This window comes from Panulirus ornatus, chromosome 15, assembly GCF_036320965.1.
Source record: "Panulirus ornatus isolate Po-2019 chromosome 15, ASM3632096v1, whole genome shotgun sequence".
Classification (NCBI taxonomy): domain Eukaryota; kingdom Metazoa; phylum Arthropoda; class Malacostraca; order Decapoda; family Palinuridae; genus Panulirus; species Panulirus ornatus.
In genome coordinates this window covers 57484459-57504778 of record NC_092238.1, presented here as the reverse complement: position 1 = coordinate 57504778, position 20320 = coordinate 57484459, and the positions used below count along the sequence as shown (strand labels likewise).

The following is a 20320-nucleotide window of genomic DNA, read 5'->3' as shown; positions in this document are numbered from 1 at the left end:
AAAATCGTCCAAATGCCTCTCTCTTCTCTTTCACTATTAATCTCTCTACTTCATCCCACCACTCAGTACCCTTTCTAATCTGTCCACCTCCCACGCTTCTCATGCCACAAGCATGTTTTGCGCAAGCCATCACTGCTCCCCAAAATACATTCCATTCCTCCCGCACTCCCCTTACCTAATTTATTATTACCTTTTTCCATATTGTATTCAGTCTCTTCTGGTACTTTCTGACACAAGTCTCTTTCCCAAGCTCACACAAGTCTCCTTCCCAAGCTCACTTGCTCTCACCACTCTTTACCACATGCTTACTAAATGGCGTCCTAGCTTCGTCTCTTCGATGTATATCAACTGACTGTTATATTTCTCTCTTGTGTCTCCCCTGATGATTTGATTATTACACGAAAGTGCACTTGGGAACTTTTCGTGTTTCATTTTCCCCGAGGACTCATAGGAATATCTTGATCACGCGCAAAATTGTGATTCTTTCCAATATATATATATATATATATATATATGTATATATATATATATATATATATATATATATATATATATATATATATATATATATATATATATAAATATATAAATATATATATACATAAGCTGGTGACTGAGTTTGGTAAAGTGTGTGGAAGAATAAAGTTAAGAGTAAATGTGAATAAGAGCAAGGTTATTAGGTACAGTAGGGTTGAGGGTCAAGTCAATTGGGAGGTGAGTTTGAATGGAGAAAAACTGGAGGAAGTGAAGTGTTTTAGATATCTGGGAGTGGATCTGGCAGCGGATGGAACCATGGAAGCGGAAGTGGATCACAGGGTGGGGGAGGGGGCGAAAATTCTGGGGGCCTTGAAGAATGTGTGGAAGTCGAGAACATTATCTCGGAAAGCAAAAATGGGTATGTTTGAAGGAATAGTAGTTCCAACAATGTTGTATGGTTGCGAGGCGTGGGCTATGGATAGAGTTGTGCGCAGGAGGATGGATGTGCTGGAAATGAGATGTTTGAGGACAATGTGTGGTGTGAGGTGGTTTGATCGAGTGAGTAACGTAAGGGTAAGAGAGATGTGTGCAAATAAAAAGAGCGTGGTTGAGAGAGCAGAAGAGGGTGTTTTGAAGTGGTTTGGGCACATGGAGAGGATAAGTGAGGAAAGATTGACCAAGAGGATATATGTGTCGGAGGTGGAGGGAGCAAGGAGAAGAGGGAGACCAAATTGGAGGTGGAAAGATGGAGTGAAAAAGATTTTGTGTGATCGGGGCCTGAACATGCAGGAGGGTGAAAGGAGGGCAAGGAATAGAGTGAATTGGATCGATGTGGTATACCGGGGTTGACGTGCTGTCAGTGGATTGAATCAAGGCATGTGATGCGTCTGGGGTAAACCATGGAAAGCTGTGTAGGTATGTATATTTGCGTGTGTGGACGTATGTATATACATGTGTATGGGGGGGGGGTTGGGCCATTTCTTTCGTCTGTTTCCTTGCGCTACCTCGCAAACGCGGGAGACAGCGACAAAGTATAAAAAAAAAAATATATATATATATATATATATATATATATATATATATATATATATATATATATATATATATATATATATATATATATATATATATATATATATATATATATATATATATATCCTTAATAAGAAGTCCTCGATTATTGTTTCAGCTGACCTTGTTGTCTAACGTAACGTAAGAAACAGGAAAAATTGTGTTTACCCTATAGAGCGATGAAGTATTTGAATATATTTTTTCCCGAAGTAGCAAACACGAGCGTTTTTAGTATCTTTAAATCGAGGCTAGACACGTAGTTATATGACATTTGGAATCAGTAAGGACAGCATATTCCTAGTAATTACCATTATTTTTTTGAATGTCGCTGCTGGGTAGAAGTCATTAAAATGATCGGGAACTTTTTTCCACACAACGCTATCGATATATTGATTGTCTACGCCATTACCTCTTCAAAGTACTGCAGAATATTCTCCCCCCCACAAACACACACACACACACACACACAAACACACATCTACTGCAAATGAGCCTGATAGAGAGGTGCGTGAGTAAGTGACTTCTGTTTCGCTTTCTCGTTTCTATCACTTTAAAATAAAAACTTTTTTTTTTTCTATAAAGACAGTAACGTTATGGAATATCATATTTCCTGTTGTTTATCCTTTTCTTAAGCAGATTATATATATGTTGGCTCAACAATTAATGTTTTTCGGAAATTTCATATTTCTTCGTAATTAATCCCAATGTGTTGTTCCCTTTATGAAAAAGCAAAGGCTTCGTTAGATATATTCTAGCATGTTATCATCAATTCTTGTCCCTGACGTTTTGGTAGATCATGTTTTACGATTCAGATCTTTTATTCTAGTATCGTGTTAATTTTTATTCAATAAATGTAATAATTTACAGTGAAACTCCGTAGGTAGTTTCTATACTTTTGTAAAGATTAACAGAAAGAGAGAGAAACTAGGAACGGCCGAGAGTGGTAGAAGTGTAACATAATTTGTTTTGTTTTTTGGTAAAGTTTAGAAACTGGTACCTAAATCTGATCATCCGATTAGTTTGGTGTATTTTCTGGTTACTGCGGTATAAATATTTGTTTTTTTTGCATAGGGACACAAAGATATGCATTTTACCAACATTGCCTCTTATATATCGTACGATGACGCTTAAGAGACTCTCTCTCTCTCTCTCTCTCTCTCTCTCTCTCTCTCTCTCTCTCTCTCTCTCTCTCTCTCTCTCTCTCTCTCTCTCTCTCTCTCTCCAGTAGGCAGTAGGCACCTACCGAACAAGGAGGTTCAACGATACTACCCGCCCAGGCATTACGAGGGTTTTCGATGGCTGCTCAGCTAGCCAGCACTTCAGTGGCTGTTGATTTTCACTCCTTTGTCCCATGATGCTTTCTTTTCTCTTTGCCACACTTACATGTGGGGTGCTGACATTCAGTTTACAAACATACAAACTCTCCAACTCACACATAACGCTTGGCAACACATAACTCACGCGACTCATTCTTCTAAACAAGGTTTTCCTGTGTCCAGCAGTGAGTGCTGCGCGCAGGTCTTGCTATTTAGTAGCACCTATTCGTAAACATTCGTAAGTACAATCGTTAGTAACGGCGGCGCAGAGACCTTTATTTCGATAGCTGTCAAGTTTCATTCCTTTGGTCAATACTACTTTCACTTATCTCTGCTTAATCCTAATAGGAGTTGCTGGCTTTCAATCTACATTACACTCGGCACCACGTATCTCACACGACTATCTTTTCGAATGCGTGGTAATTTTCATGCGCCGAGCGCTACGCGCTAGCCAAGCCAAATGGCAAAATATTAATGTAGATACCCGATAGGTGGGTTGGTACTCTCATCCATCTCTACTCTCAACGATAATAAAGGCCACATTACCATATATGATTAGTAAGATTTATGACTAAAAAGATCAGCAATTTTCCGTGTTACGTGTCTTTCGACTGGAATGGAAACATTTCACATGAAACTCTGTTGGAGATAAGAGATTCCCGATGATGTCAGCTCAGACAACAAGAGAGATCGTGAGATCAGGTCACTAGTTATTACACACACACACACACACACACACACACACACATATATATATATATATATATATATATATATATATATATATATATTTATATATATATATATATATATATATATATATATATATATATATATATATATATATATTTATATATTTTTTTTTTTTTTGCATTGTCACTGTCTCCCGGATTTCCGAGGTAGCGCAAGGAAACACACAAAAGAAATGGCCGAACCCACCCCCATACACATGTATATACATACACGTCCACACACGCAAATATACATACCTACACAGCTTTCCATGGTTTACCCCAGACGCTTCACATGCCCTGATTCAATCCACTGACAGCACGTCAACCCCGGTATACCACATCGATCGAATTCACTCTATTCCTTGCCCTCCTTTCACCCTCCTGCATGTTCAGGCCCCGATCACAAAAAATCTTTTACACTCCATCTTTCCACCTCCAATTTGGTCTCCCACTTCTCCTCGTTCCCTCCACCTCCGACACATATATCCTCTTGGTCAATCTTTCCTCACTCATTCTCTCCATGTGCCCAAACCATTTCAAAACACCCTCTTCTGCTCTCTCAACCACGCTCTTTTTATTTCCACACATCTCTCTTACCCTTACGTTACTTACTCGATCAAACCACCGCACACCACACATTGTCCTCAAACATCTCATTTCCAGCACATCCATCCTCCTGCGCACACCTCTATCCATAGCCCACGCCTCGCAACCATACAACATTGTTGGAACCACTATTCCTTCAAACATACCCATTTTTGCTTTCCGAGATAATGTTCTCGACTTCCACACATTCTTCAAGGCTCCCAGGATTTTCGCCCCCTCCCCCACCCTATGATCCACTTCGGCTTCCATGGTTCCATCCGCTGCCAGATCCACTCCCAGATATCTAAAACACTTTACTTCCTCCAGTTTTTCTCCATTTAAACTTACCTCCCAATTGACTTGACCCTCAACCCTACTGTACCTAATTACCTTGCTCTTATTCACATTTACTCTTAACTTTCTTCTTTCACATACTTTACCAAACTCAGTCACCAGCTCCTGCAGTTTCTCACATGAATCAGCCACCAGCGTTGTATCATCAGCGAACAACAACTGACTCACTTCCCAAGCTCTCTCATCCCCAACAGACTTCATACTTGCCCCTCTTTCCAAAACTCTTGCATTCACCTCCCTAACAACCCCATCCATAAACAAATTAAACAACCATGGAGACATCACACACCCCTGCCGCAAACCTACATTCACTGAGAACCAATCACTTTCCTCTCTTCCTACACGTACACATGCCTTACATCCTCGATAAAAACTTTTCACTGCATCTAACAACTTGCCTCCCACACCATATATTCTAATTACCTTCCACAGAGCATCTCTATCAACTCTATCATATGCCTTCTCCAGATCCATAAATGCTACATACAAATCCATTTGCTTTTCTAAGTATTTCTCACATACATTCTTCAAAGCAAACACCTGATCCACACATCCTCTACCACTTCTGAAACCACACTGCTCTTCCCCAATCTGATGCTCTGTACATGCCTTCACCCTCTCAATCAATACCCTCCCATATAATTTATTGTTGAGTGAATTGTTGACTGCTTGGTAAGGTTATTTAATGTATATATAACTCATGGTGAGGTCCTGAGAATTGGAGGAATGCTTGCATAGTGCCATTGTGCAAAGGCAAAGGGGATAAAAGTAGGTGCTCAAATTACAGAGGTATAAGTTTGTTGAGTATTCCTGGGAAATTATATGGGAAGGTATTGACAGAGAGGGTGAAGGCATATACAGAGCATCAGACTGGGGAAGAGCATTGTGGTTTCAGAAGTGCTAGAGGATGTGTGGATCAGGTGTTTGCTTTCAAGAATGTATGTGAGAAATACTTAGAAAAGCAAATGGATTTGTTTGTAGTATTTATGGGTCAAGACAAGGCATATGATAGAGTTGATAGAGATGCTCTGTGGAAGGTATTAAGAATATATGGTGTGGGAGGCAAGTTGTTAGAAGCAGTGAAAAGTTTTTATCGAGGATGTAAGGCATGTGTACGCGTAGGAAGAGAGGAAAGTGATTGGTTCTCAGTGAATGTAGGTTTGCGGCAGGGGTGTGTGATGTCTCCATGGTTGTTTAATTTGTTTATGGATGGGGTTGTTAGGGAGGTGAATGCAAGAGTTTTCGAAAAGGGGGCAAGTATACAGTCTGTTGTGGATGAGAGAGCTTGGGAAGTGAGTCAGCTGTTGTTCGCTGATGATACAACGCTGGTGGCTGATTCGTGTAAGAAACTACAGAAGCTGAAGACTGAGTTTCGTAAAGTGTGTGAAAGAAGAAAGCTGAGAGTGAATGTAAATAAGAGCAAGTTTATTAGGTACAGTTGGGTTGAGGGTCAAGTCATTTGGGAGGTAAGTTTGAATGGAGAAAAACTGGAGGAGGTGAAGTGTTTTAGATATCTGGAAGTGAATATGACAGCGGATGGAAGCATGGAAGCGGAAGTGAATCATAGGGTGCGGGAGGGGGCGAAATTTCTGGGACCGTTGAAGAATGCGTGGAAATCAAGAACATTATCTCGGAAAGCAAAACTAGTTATGTTTGAAGGAACAGTGGTTCCAACAATGTTATATGGTTCCGAGTCGTGGGCTATGGATAGAGTTGTGCGGAAAAGGGTGGATGTGCTGGAAATGAGATGTTTGAAGATTATATGTAGTGTAAGGTGCTTTGATCGAATAAGTAATAATAGGGTAAGGGAGATGTGTGGTAATAAAAGGAGTGTGGTTGACAGAGAAGAAAAGGGCATTTTAAAATGGTTTGGTCACATGGAGAGAATGGCTGAGGAAAGATTGACCAGAACGATAAATGTGTCAAAGGTGAAGGGAACGGCGAGAAGTGGGAGACCAAATTGGAAGTGGAAAGATGGAGTAAAAAAGATTTTGAGTGATCAGGGCCTGAACATACAGGAGGGTCAAAGGCGTGCAAGGAATAGAGTGAATTGGAACGATGTGGTATACCGGGGCCGACGTGCTGCCAATGGATTGAACCAGGTCACGTGAAGCGTCTGGGGCAAACCAGGGAAAGTTCTGTGGGGCCTGATGTGGAAAGGGAGCTGTTGTTTCGGTGCATTATTATATGTCAGTTAGAGACTGAGTGTGAACGAAAGTGGCCTTTGTTGCCTATTCCTAGCGCTACCTCACGCACATTTGTTGGGAGGGGTTTGTTTTTTCATGTGTGGTGGGGTGGCGATGGGAATGAATAAAGGCAGATAGTATGAATTATGTACATGTGTATATATGTATATATCTGTGTGTGTATATATATGTATACGTTGAGATGTATAGGTATATACATATATATATATATATATATATATATATATATATATATATATATATTATATATATATATATATATATATATATATATATATATATATATATATATATCTTTCTTTTCTTTCATACTATTCGCCATTTCCCGCATTAGCGAGGTAGCGCTAAGAACAGAGGACTGGGCCTTTTAGGGAATATCCTCACCAGGCCCCCTTCTCTGTTCCTTCTTTTGGAAAATAAAAAAGAAAAAAAAATTGAGAGGGGAGGATTTCCAACCCCCCGCTCCCTTCCCTTTTAGTAGCCTTCTACGACATGCAGGGAATACGTGGGAAGTATTCTTTCTCCCCTATCCCTTTCTCGAGTTTTTCTCAATTCAAACTTACCTCCCAATTAACTTGACCCTCAACCCTACTGTACGTAAGAACCTTGCTCTTATTCACATTTTCTCTGAACTTCCTTCTTTTACACACTTTACCAAACTCAGTCACCAGCTTCTGCAGTTTCTCATAGGAATCAGCCTCTCTCATCCACAACAGACTGCACACTTGCCCCTCTTTCCAAAACTCTTACATTCATCTCCCTAACAACCCCTTCCATAAACAATTTAAACAACCATGGAGACATCACACATCCCTGGCGTAAACCTACATTCACTGAGAAACAATCACTTTCCTCTCTTCCTACACGTACACATGCCTTACATCCTCGATAAAAACTTTTCACTGCTTCTAACAACTTGCCTCCCACACCATATATTCTTAATACCTTCCACAGAGCATCTCTATCAACTCGATCATATGCCTCCTCCAGTGCCATAAATGCTACATACAAATCCATTTGCTTTTCTAAGTATTTCTCACATACATTCTTCAAAGCAAACACCTGATCCACACATCCTCTACCACTTCTGAAACCACACTGCTCTTCCCCAATATATATATATATATATATATATATATATATATATATATATATATATATATATATATATATATATATATATATATATATATATATATATATATATATATATATATATATATATATATATATATATATATATAAACATATATATATATATATATATATATATATATATATATATATATATATATATATATATATATATATATATATATATATATATATATATATATGTATTATTATTATCATTATTATTTTGATTTGTTCCTGTCTCCCGCGTTAGCGAGGTACCGCAAGGAAACAGACCTAAGAATGGCCCAACCCACCCACATACACATGTATATACATACACGTCCACACACGCAAATATATGTACACACATATATATACACACAACGACATATACATATATACACATGTACATAATTCATACTGTCTGCCTTTATTTATTTCCACCACCACCTCGCCAAATATGGATTAACAACCCCTCCCCCCTCTTGTGTGCGAGGTAGCACTAGAAAAAGACAACAAAGGCCCTATTCGTTCAGACTCATTCTCTAGCTGTCATGTAATAATGCACCGAAACCACAGCTCCCTTTCCACATCCAGGCCCCACAGAACTTTCCTTGGTTTACCCCAGACGCTTCACATGCCATGGTTCAATCCATTGACAGCACGTCGACCCCGGTATACCACATCGTTCCTATTCACTCTATTCCTTGCACATCTTTCACCGTTCTGCAGTTCAGGCCCCGATCACTCAAAATCTTTTTCACTCCATCTTTCCACCTCCAATTTGATCTCCCACTTCTCCTCGTTCTCTCCAACTCTGACACATATATCTTGGTCAAATATCCTCACTCATTCTCTCCATGTGACCAAAGCATTTCAAAGCATCCTCTTCTGCTCTCTCAACCACACTCTTTTTATTTCCACATATCTCTCTTACCCTTACATTACTTACTCGTTCAAAAGACCTCACACCACATACTGTCCTCAAACATTTCATTTCCAGCACATCCACCCTCCTGCGCACAACTCTATCCATAGCCCACGCCTCGCAGCCATATAACATTGTTGGAACTACTATTCCTTCAAACATACCTATTTTTCTTTCCGAGATAATGTTATCGACTTCCAAACATTCTCCAAGGCTCCCAGAATTTTCGCCCCCACCCCCACCCTATGATTCTCTTCCGCTTCCATGGTTCCATCCGCTGCCAGATCCACTCCCATATATCTAAACACGATACTTTCTACAGTTTTTCTCCATTCAACCTTACCTCCCAATTGACTTGACCCTCAACCCTACTGTACGTAAGAACCTTGCTCTTATTCACATTTACTCTGAACTTCCTTTTTTTACACACTTTACCAAATTCAGTCACCAGCTTCTGCAGTTTCTCATTCCTAGGAATCAGCCCTCAGCGCTGTATCATCAGCGAAAGAGAACTGACTCACTTCCCAAGCTCTCTCATCCACAAAAGACTGCATACTTGCCGTTCTTTCCAAAACTCTTACATTCACCTCCCTAACAACCACTTCCATAAACAAATTAAACAACCCTGGAGACATCACACATCCTTGGCGCAAACCAACATTCACTGAGAACCAATCACTTTCCTCTCTTCCTCGATAAAAACTTTTCACTGCTTCTAACAACTTGCCTCCCACACCATATATTCTTAATACCTTCCACAGAGCAACTCTATCAACTCGATCATATGCCTTCTCCACTGCCATAAATGCTACGTACAAATCCATTTGCTTTTCTAAGTATTTCTCACATACATTCTTCAAAGCAAACACCTGATCCACACATCCTCTAACACTTCTGAAACAACACTGCTCTTCCCCAATATATATATATATATATATATATATATATATATATATATATATATATACATTGTCCGTATGTCTGTTGGTGGATTTCATGGTCGTCGGCTGGTCATGCATGCATGAAGCCAAAATTCATATTCGCTAAACACGCTACGGAATTAGTTTACTGGATATTCCTTCCATGTTATATATATATATATACATATATATATATATATATATATATATATATATATTATCCCTGTGGATAGGGTAGAAAGAATACTTAAAACGTATTCCCTGAATGTCGTAGAAGGCGATTAAAAAGAGTGTTAGCCGGGGGCTGAAAATCCTCCACTTCTTTTTTTTTGTTTGTTTTTCCATTTTCCAAAAGAAAGAACAATGAAGGGGGCCAGGTGAGGATATATCCTCAAAGGCTCAGTCCTCTGTTCTTAACGCTACCTCGCTAACGCGGGAAACGGCGATTAGTGTGAAAGAAAAAAAAAAAAAAAAAATATATATATATATATATATATATATATATATATATATATATATATATATATATATATATATATATATATATATATTTTTTTTTTTTTTCCTTGCTTTGTCACTGTCTCCCGCGTTTGCGACTTAGCGCAAGGAAACAGAAGAAAGAAATGGCCCAACCCACCCCCATACACATGTATATACATACGTCCACACACGCAAATATACATACCTACATAGCTTTCCATGGTTTACGCCAGACGCTTCACATGCCCTGATTCAACCCACTGACAGCACGTCAACCCCGGTATACCACATCGATCCAATTCACTGTATTCCTTGCCCTCCTTTCACCCTCCTGCATGTTCAGGCCCCGACCACACAAAATCTTTTTCAATCCATCTTTCCACCTCCAATTTGGTCTCCCACTTTTCCTCGTTCCCTCCACCTCCGACACATATATCCTCTTGGTCAATCTTTCCTCACTCATTCTCTCCATGTGCCCAAACCATTTCAAAACACCCTCTTCTGCTCTCTCAACCACGCTCTTTTTATTTCCCGACATCTCTCTTACCCTTACGTTACTTACCCGATCAAACCACCTCACGCCACACATTGTCCTCAAACATATCATTTCCAGCACATCCATCCTCCTGCGCACAACTCTATCCATAGCCCACGACTCGCAACCATACAACATTGTTGGAACCACTATTCCTTCAAACATACCCATTTTTGCTTTTCGAGATAATGTTCTCGACTTCCAAAAATTCTTCAAGGCTCCAAGAATTTTCGCCCCCTCCCCCACCCTATGATCAACTTCCGCTTCCATGGTTCCATCCGCGGCCAGATCCACTCCCAGATATCTAAAACACTTTACTTCCTCCAGTTTTTCTCCATTCAAACTTACCTCCCAATTGACTTGACCCTCAACCCTACTGTACCTAATAACCTTGCTCTTATTCACATTTACTCTTAACTTTCTTCTTTCACACACTTTACCAAACTTAGTCACCAGCTTCTGTAGTTTTTCACATGAATCAGCCACCAGCGCTGTATCATCAGCGAACAACAACTGACTCACTTCCCAAGTTCTCTCTCCCCCAACAGACTTCATACTTGCCCCTCTTTCCAAAACTCTTGCATTCACCTCCCTAACAACCCCATGCATAAACAAATTAAACAACCATGGAGACATCACACACCCCTGCCGCAAACCTACATTTACTGAGAACCAACCACTTTCCTCTCTTCCTACACGTACACATGCCTTACATCCTCGATAAAAACTTTTCACTGCTTCTAACAACTTGCCTCCCACACCATATATTCTTAATACCTTCCACAGAGCATCTCTATCAACTCTATCATATGCCTTCTCCAGATCCATAAATGCTACATACAAATTCATTTGCTTTTCTAAGTATTTCTCACATACATTCTTCAAAGCAAACACCTGATCCACACATCCTCTACCACTTCTGAAACCACACTGCTCTTCCCCAATCTGATGCTCTGTACATGCCTTCACCCTCTCAATCAATACCCTCTCATATAATTTACCAGGAATACTCAACAAATTTACACCTCTGTAATTTGAGCACTCAATCTTATCCCCTTTACCTTTGTAAAATGGCAGTATGCACGCATTCCGCCAGTCCTCAGGCACCTCACCATGAGTCATACATACATTAAATAACCTTACCAGCCAGTCAATAATACAGTCACCCCCTTTTTTAATAATATATATATTTGTATATATATATATATATATATATATATATATATATATATATATATATATATATATATATATATATATATATATATATATATATATATGTATATATATATTCATTTTGCTTTGTCGCTGTCTCCCGCGTTTGCGAGGTACCGCAAGGAAACAGACGAAAGAAATGGCCCAACCCACCCCCATACACACGTATATACATACACGTCCACACACGCAAATATACATACCCATGCATAACAATGTATATGTATATATACACATACAGATATATACATATATACACATGCACACAATTCACACTGTCTGCCTTTATTCATTCTCATCGCCACCTCGCCACACATGGAATAACATCCCCCCCCCCCTCATGTGTGCGAGGTAGCGCTAGGAAAAGACAACAAAGGCCCCATTCGGTCACATTCAGTCTCTAGCTGTCATGCAATAATGCCCGAAACCACAGCTCCTTTTCCACATCCAGGCCCCACAGAACTTTCCATGGTTTACCCCAGAAGCTTCATATGCCCTGATTCAATCCATTGACAGCACGTCGACCCTGGTATACCACATTGATCCAATTCACTTTATTCCTCGCCCTCCTTTCACCATCGTGCATGTTCAGGCCCCGATCACTCAAAATCTTTTTCACTCCATCTTTCCACCTCCAATTTGGTCTCCCACTTTTCCTCGTTCCCTCCACCTTCGACACATATATCCTCTTGGTCAATCTTTCCTCACTCATTCTCCCCATGTGCCCAAACCATTTCAAAACACCCTCTTCTGCTCTCTCAACTACGCTCTTACTATTTCCACACATCTCTCTTACCCTTACATTACTTACTCGATCAAAGCACCTCACACCACACATTGTCCTCAAACATCTCATTTCCAGCACATCCACCCTACTGCGCACAACTCTATCCATAGCCCACGCCTCGCAACCATACAACATTGTTGGAACCACTATTCCTTCAAACATAGCATTTTTTACTTTCGGAGATAATGTTCTCGACTTCCACACATTCTTCAAGGCTCCTAGGATTTTCGCCCCCTCCCCCAACCTATGATTCACTTCCGCTTCCATGGTTCCATCCGCTGCCACATTCACTCCCAGATATCTAGAACACGTTAATTCCTCCAGTTTTTCTCCATTTAAACTTTCATCCCAATTGACTTGACCCTCAACCCTACTGTGCCTAATAACCTTGCTCTTATTCACATTTACTCTTAACTTTCTTCTTCCACACACTTTACCAAACTCAGTCACCAGCTTCTGCAGTTTCTCACATGAATCAGCCACCAGCGCCTTATCATCAGAGAAGAGCAACTGACTCACTTCCCAAGCTCTCTCATCCCCAACAGACTGCATACTTGCCCCTCTTTCCAAAACTCTTGCATTCACCTCCCTAACAACCACATCCATAAACAAGTTAAACAACCTTGGAGACATCACACAACCCTGACGCAAACCTACATTCACTGAGAACCAATGTATATATATATATATATATATATATATATATATATATATATATATATATATATATATATAGAGAGAGATGCTCTGTGGAAGGTATTAAGAATATATGGTGTGGGAGGCAAGTTGTTAGAAGCAGTGAAAAGTTTTTATCGAGGATGTAAGGCATGTGTACGTGTAGGAAGAGAGGAAAGTGATTGGTTCTCAGTGAATGTAGGTTTGCGGCAGGGGTGTGTGATGTCTCCATGGTTGTTTAATTTGTTTATGGATGGGGTTGTAAGGGAGGTAAATGCAAGAGTCCTGGAAAGAGGGGCAAGTATGAAGTCTGTTGGGGATGAGAGAGCTTGGGAAGTGAGTCAGTTGTTGTTCGCTGATGATACAGCGCTGGTGGCTGATTCATGTGAGAAACTGCAGAAGCTGGTGACTGAGTTTGGTAAAGTGTGTGGAAGAAGAAAGTTGAGAGTAAATGTGAATAAGAGCAAGGTTATTAGGTACAGTAGGGGTGAGGGTCAAGTCAATTGGGAGGTGAGTTTGAATGGAGAAAAACTGGAGGAAGTGAAGTGTTTTAGATATCTGGGAGTGGATCTGTCAGCGGATGGAACCATGGAAGCGGAAGTGGATCATAGGGTGGGGGAGGGGGCGAAAATTTTGGGAGCCTTGAAAAATGTGTGGAAGTCGAGAACATTATCTCGGAAAGCGAAAATGGGTATGTTTGAGGGAATAGTGGTTCCAACAATGTTGTATGGTTGCGAGGCGTGGGCTATGGATAGAGATGTGCGCAGGAGGATGGATGTGCTGGAAATGAGATGTTTGAGGACAATGTGTGGTGTGAGGTGGTTTGATCGAGTAAGTAACGTAAGGGTAAGAGAGATGTGTGGAAATAAAAAGAGCGTGGTTGAGAGAGCAGAAGAGGGTGTTTTGAAATGGTTTGGGCACATGGAGAGAATGAGTGAGGAGAGATTGACCAAGAGGATATATGTGTCGGAGGTGGAGGGAACGAGGAGAAGAGGGAGACCAAATTGGAGGTGGAAAGATGGAGTGAAAAAGATTTTGTGTGATCGGGGCCTGAACATGCAGGAGGGTGAAAGGAGGGCAAGGAATAGAGTGAATTGGAGTCATGTGGTATACAGGGGTTGACGTGCTGTCAGTGGATTGAATCAGGGCATGTGAAGCGTCTGGGGTAAACCATGGAAAGCTGTGTAGGTATGTATATTTGCGTGTGTGGACGTGTGTATGTACATGTGTATGGGGGGGGGGGTTGGGCCATTTTCTTTCGTCTGTTTCCTTGCGCTACCTCGCAAACGCGGGAGACAGCGACAAAAAAAAAAAAAAAAAAAAAAAAAAAAAAAAAAAAAAATATATATATATATATATATATATATATATATATATATATATATATATATATATATATATATTTATATATATATATATATATATATATATATATATATATATATATATATATATATATATATATATTGGAAATATCACAATTTTTCGCGTGATCAAGATATTCCTATGAGTCCACAGGGAAAATGAAACACATGTTTCATATTCCCCGTGGACTCATAGAAATATATATATATATAAAAGGCGAGGGAACGGGATGCTGGAAATCCTCCCCTCCTGTTTTTTTTTTTCCCAAAGAAGGAACAGAGAAAGGGGCCAGATGAGGATATTCCCTAAAAGGCCCAGTCCTATGTTCTTAACGCTACATCGCTAATACGGAAATTGGCGAATAGTATGAAAGAAAGAAAGATATATATATATATATATATATATATATATATATATATATATATATATATATATATATCTTTTCTTTTTCTTTTAAACTATTCTCCATTTCCCGCGTTAGCGAGGTAGCGTTTAAGAACAGAGGACTGGGCCTTTGTGGAATATTCTCACCTGGCCCCCCTCTGTTCCTTCTTTTGGAAAATTAGAAAAAAAACGAGAGGGGAGGATTTCCAGCCTCCCACTCCCTCGCCTTTTAGTCGCCTTCTACGACACGCAGGGAATACGTGGGAAGTATTCTTAATCCCCCATCCCCAGGGATAATATATATATGTATATATACATATATATATACATATATATATATATATATATATATATATATATATATATATATATATATATATATATATATATATATATATTTTCTTTTTCTTTTTTGCTTTGTCGCTGTCTCCCGCGTTTGAAAGGTAGCGCAAGGAAACAAACGAAAGAAATGACCCAACCCACCCCCATACACACGTATATACATACGTCCACACACGCAAATATACATACCTACACAACTTTCCATGGTTTACCCCAGACGCTTCACATGCCTTGATTCAATCCACTGACAGCACGTCAACCCCGGTATACCACATCGCTCCAATTCACTCTATTCCTTGCCCTCTTTTCACCCTCCTGCATGTTCAGGCCCCGATCACACAAAATCTTTTTCACTCCATCTTTCCACCTCCAATTTGGTCTCCCTCTTCTCCTCGTTCCCTCCACCTCCGACACATATATCCTCTTCGTCAATCTTTCCTCACTCATTCTCTCCATGTGCCCAAACCATTTCAAAACACCCTCTTCTGCTCTCTCAACCACGCTTTTTTTATTTCCACACATCTCTCTTACCCTTACGTTACTTTCTCGATCAAACCACCTCACACCACACATTGTCCTCAAACATCTCATTTCCAGCACATCCATCCTCCTGCGCACAACTCTATCCATAGCCCACGCCTCGCAACCATACAACATTGTTGGAACCAATATTCCTTCAAACATACCCATTTTTGCTTTCCGAGATACTGTTCTCGACTTCCACACATTCTTCAAGGCTCCCAGAATTTTCGCCCCCTCCCCCACCCTATGATCCACTTCCGCTTCCATGGTTCCATCCGCTGCCAGATCCACTCCCAGATATCTAAAACACTTCACTTCCTCCAGTTTTTCTCCATTCAAACTCACCTCCCAATTGCCTTGACCCTCAACCCTACTGCACCTAATAACCTTGCTCTTATTCACATTTACTCTTAAGTTTCTTCTTTCACACACTTTACCAAATTCAGTCACTAGCTTCTGCAGTTTCTCACATGAATCAGCCACCAGCGCTGTATCATCAGCGAACAACAACTGACTCACTTCCCAAGCTCTCTCATCCCCAACAGACTTCATACTTGCCCCTCTTTCCAAAACTCTTGCATTCACCTCCCTAACAACCCCATCCATAAACAAATTAAACAACCATGGAGACATCACACACCCCTGCCGCAAACCTACATTCACTGAGAACTAATCCCTTTCCTCTCTTCCTACACGTACACATGCCTTACATCCTCGATAAAAACTTTTCACTGCTTCTAACAAGTTGCCTCCTACACCATATATTCTTTATACCTTCCACAGAGCATCTCTATCAACTCTATCATATGCCTTCTCCAGATCCATAAATGCTACATACAAATCCATTTGCTTCTCTAAGTATTTCTCACATACATTCTTCAAAGCAAACACCTGATCAACACATCCTCTACCACTTCTGAAACCACACTGCTCTTCCCCAATCTGATGCTCTGTACATGCCTTCACCCTCTCAATCAATACCCTCCCAAATAATTTACCAGGAATACTCAACAAACTTATACCTCTGTAATTTGAGCACTCACTCTTATCCCCTTTGCCTTTGTACAATGGCACTATGCACGTATTCCGCCAATCCTCAGGCACCTCACCATGAGTCATACATACATTAAATAACCTTACCAACCAGTCAACAATACAGTCACCCCCTTTATTAATAAATTCCACTGCAATACCATCCAAACCTGCTGCCTTGCCGGCTTTCATCTTCCCCAAAGCTTTTACTAACTCTTCTCTGTTTACCAAATCATTTTCCCTAACTCTCTCACTTTGCACACCACATCGACCAAAACATACTATATCTGCCACTCTATCATCAAACACATTCAACAAACCTTCAAAATACTCACTCCATCTCCTTCTCACATCAGCACTACTTGTTATCACCTCCCCAGGCAGGAGGTGCGCCTTCTGCGCTATGAACGTGGAGGAAGACATCTTTCACGTATTCAAGGACAGGAGAGGGCGTGTAGTATGCCCAGTTTTGTCGTCATACATATGCCGGATATGTGGTGCAACATGTTACTCTGCCCACACGATCAAATATTGCCCCAGGAACAGAATCACAAAAGGGGATCCGGTGGCTGCTGGACTACCCCCTGGAATCATGCCATCATGCTTTAAGTATGAAGACATTATATAAGGGATATGTTTCTGCACATCTCCTCAGTCATTGATGAATCTAATGGTTCTGAGTTTGGCTTGAACTAAGTCTAAGTTGAAATTTGTGTGGGTCCAAGTAGAGTATTTTGTTTATGTAGCATATATTTCATTTCACTCATTTATTAAAATTCATACATGGTGCTCTGACAAGAAAATAGTGAAATTGGAAAAAATGTATCTTAGACATTGAAGCTTATTGACACAGTGGTTAAATTGATGAGAACTACTATTGACGTTTGTGTAAATAAATCATACATTTCCTGTTTCCATAGCCAGAGGTTGAACCATTATGTGACATTCATTTTTTTTCATTTCATTTCAAGCTAGAAGTTTCAGTTTTCTAAATTGTTTCTTACATTTTTCATATGTATATATATGTATGTGTGTGTGTGTGTGTGTATATGTGCGTACGTATGTGTATGGGTGTGTGTGTGTATATATATATATATATATATATATATATATATATTATCCCTGGGGATAGGGGTGAAAGAATACTTCCCACGTATTCCTCGCGTGTCGTAGAAAGCGACTAGAGGGGACGGGAGCGGGGGGCCAGAAATCCTCCCCTCCTTGTATTTTTTAACTTTCTAAAATGGGAAACAGAAGAAGGAGTCACGCGGGGAGTGCTCATCCTCCTCAAAGGCTCAGACTGGGGTGCCTAAATGTGTGTGGATGTAACCAAGATGTGAAAAAAGGAGAGATAGGTAGTATGTTTGAGGAAAGGAACCTGGATGTTTTGGCTCTGAGTGAAACGAAGCTTAAGGGTAAAGGGGAAGAGTGGTTTGGGAATGTCTTAGGAGTAAAGTCAGGGGTTAGTGAGAGGACAAGAGCAAGGGAAGGAGTAGCAGTACTCCTGAAACATGAGTTGTGGGAGTATGTGATAGAATGTAAGAAAGTAAATTCTCGATTAATATGGGAAAAATTGAAAGTTGATGGAGAGAGATGGGTGATTATTGGTGCATATGCACCTGGGCATGAGAAGAAAGATCATGAGAGGCAAGTGTTTTGGGAGCAGCTGAATGAGTGTGTTAGTGGTTTTGATGCACGAGACCGGGTTATAGTGATGGGTGATTTGAATGCAAAGGTGAGTAATGTGGCAGTTGAGGGAATAATTGGTATTCATGGGGTGTTCAGTGTTGTAAATGGAAATGGTGAAGAGCTTGTAGATTTATGTGCTGAAAAAGGACTGATGATTGGGAATACCTGGTTTAAAAAGCGAGATATACATAAGTATACCTATGTAAGTAGGAGAGATGGCCAGAGAGCGTTATTGGATTACGTGTTAATTGACAGGCGCGCGAAAGAGAGACTTTTGGATGTTAATGTGCTGAGAGGTGCAACTGGAAGGATGTCTGATCATTATCTTGTGGAGGCTAAGGTGAAGATTTGTATGGGTTTTCAGAAAAGAAGAGTGAATGTTGGGGTGAAGAGGGTGGTGAGAGTAAGTGAGCTTGTGAAGGAGACTTATGTGAGGAAGTACCAGGAGAGACTGAGTACAGAATGGAAAAAGGTGAGAACAATGGAAGTGAGGGGAGTGGGGAAGGAATAGGATGTATTTAGGGAATCAGTGATGGCTTGCGCAAAAGATGCTTGTGGCATGAGAAGAGTGGGAGGTGGGTTGATTAAAAAGGGTAGTGAGTGGTGGGATGAAGAAGTAAGAGTATTAGTGAAAGAGAAGGGAGAGGCATTTGGACGATTTTTGCAGGGAAAAAATGCAATTGAGTGGGAGATGTATAAAAGAAAGAGACAGGAGGTCAAGAGAATGGTGCAAGAGGTGAAAAAAAGGGCAAATGAGAGTTGGGGTGAGAGAGTATCATTAAATTTTAGGGAGAATAAAAAGATGTTCTGGAAGGAGGTAAATAAAGTGCGTAAGACAAGGGAGCAAATGGGATATATATATATATATATATATATATATATATATATATATATATATATATATATATATATATATATATATATATATATATATATATATATATATATATATATATATATATATATATATATATATACATACATATATATATATATATATATATATATATATATATATATCCCAGGTGAGGATATTCCCTCAAGGGCCCAGTCCTCTGTTCTCAACGCTACCTCGCTAATGCGGGAAATGGCGAATAGTATGAAAGAAAATATATATATATATATATATATATATATATATATATATATATATATATACATAAATATATATATATATATATATATATATATATATATATATATATATATATATATATATATATATATATATATATATATATATATATATATATATACATATATATATATATATATATATATATATATATATATATATATATATATATATATATATATATATATATATATATATATATATATATATATATACATATATATATATATATATATATATATATATATATATATATATATGTATATATATATATATATCATTCCTGGGGATAGGGGAGAAAGAATGCTTCCCACGCATTCCTCACGTGTCGTAGAAGGCGACTGAAGGGGACGGGAGCGGGGGGCCAGAAACCCTCCCCTCCTTGTATTTTAACTTTTTAAAAGAGGAAACAGAAGAAGGAGACACGGGAGGATTGCTCATCCTCCTCGAA

The 20320-nt window shown here is 39.5% G+C and overlaps 1 protein-coding gene across 1 annotated transcript in view; it reads left to right on the top strand.

Moving 5' to 3' along the window:
• LOC139753639 (kin of IRRE-like protein 2) overlaps positions 1-20320 on the top strand; it is a gene marked incomplete at its 5' end in the record, with an annotated part of 622394 nt that overhangs the window by 536858 nt on the left and 65216 nt on the right. The window lies entirely within an intron of this gene.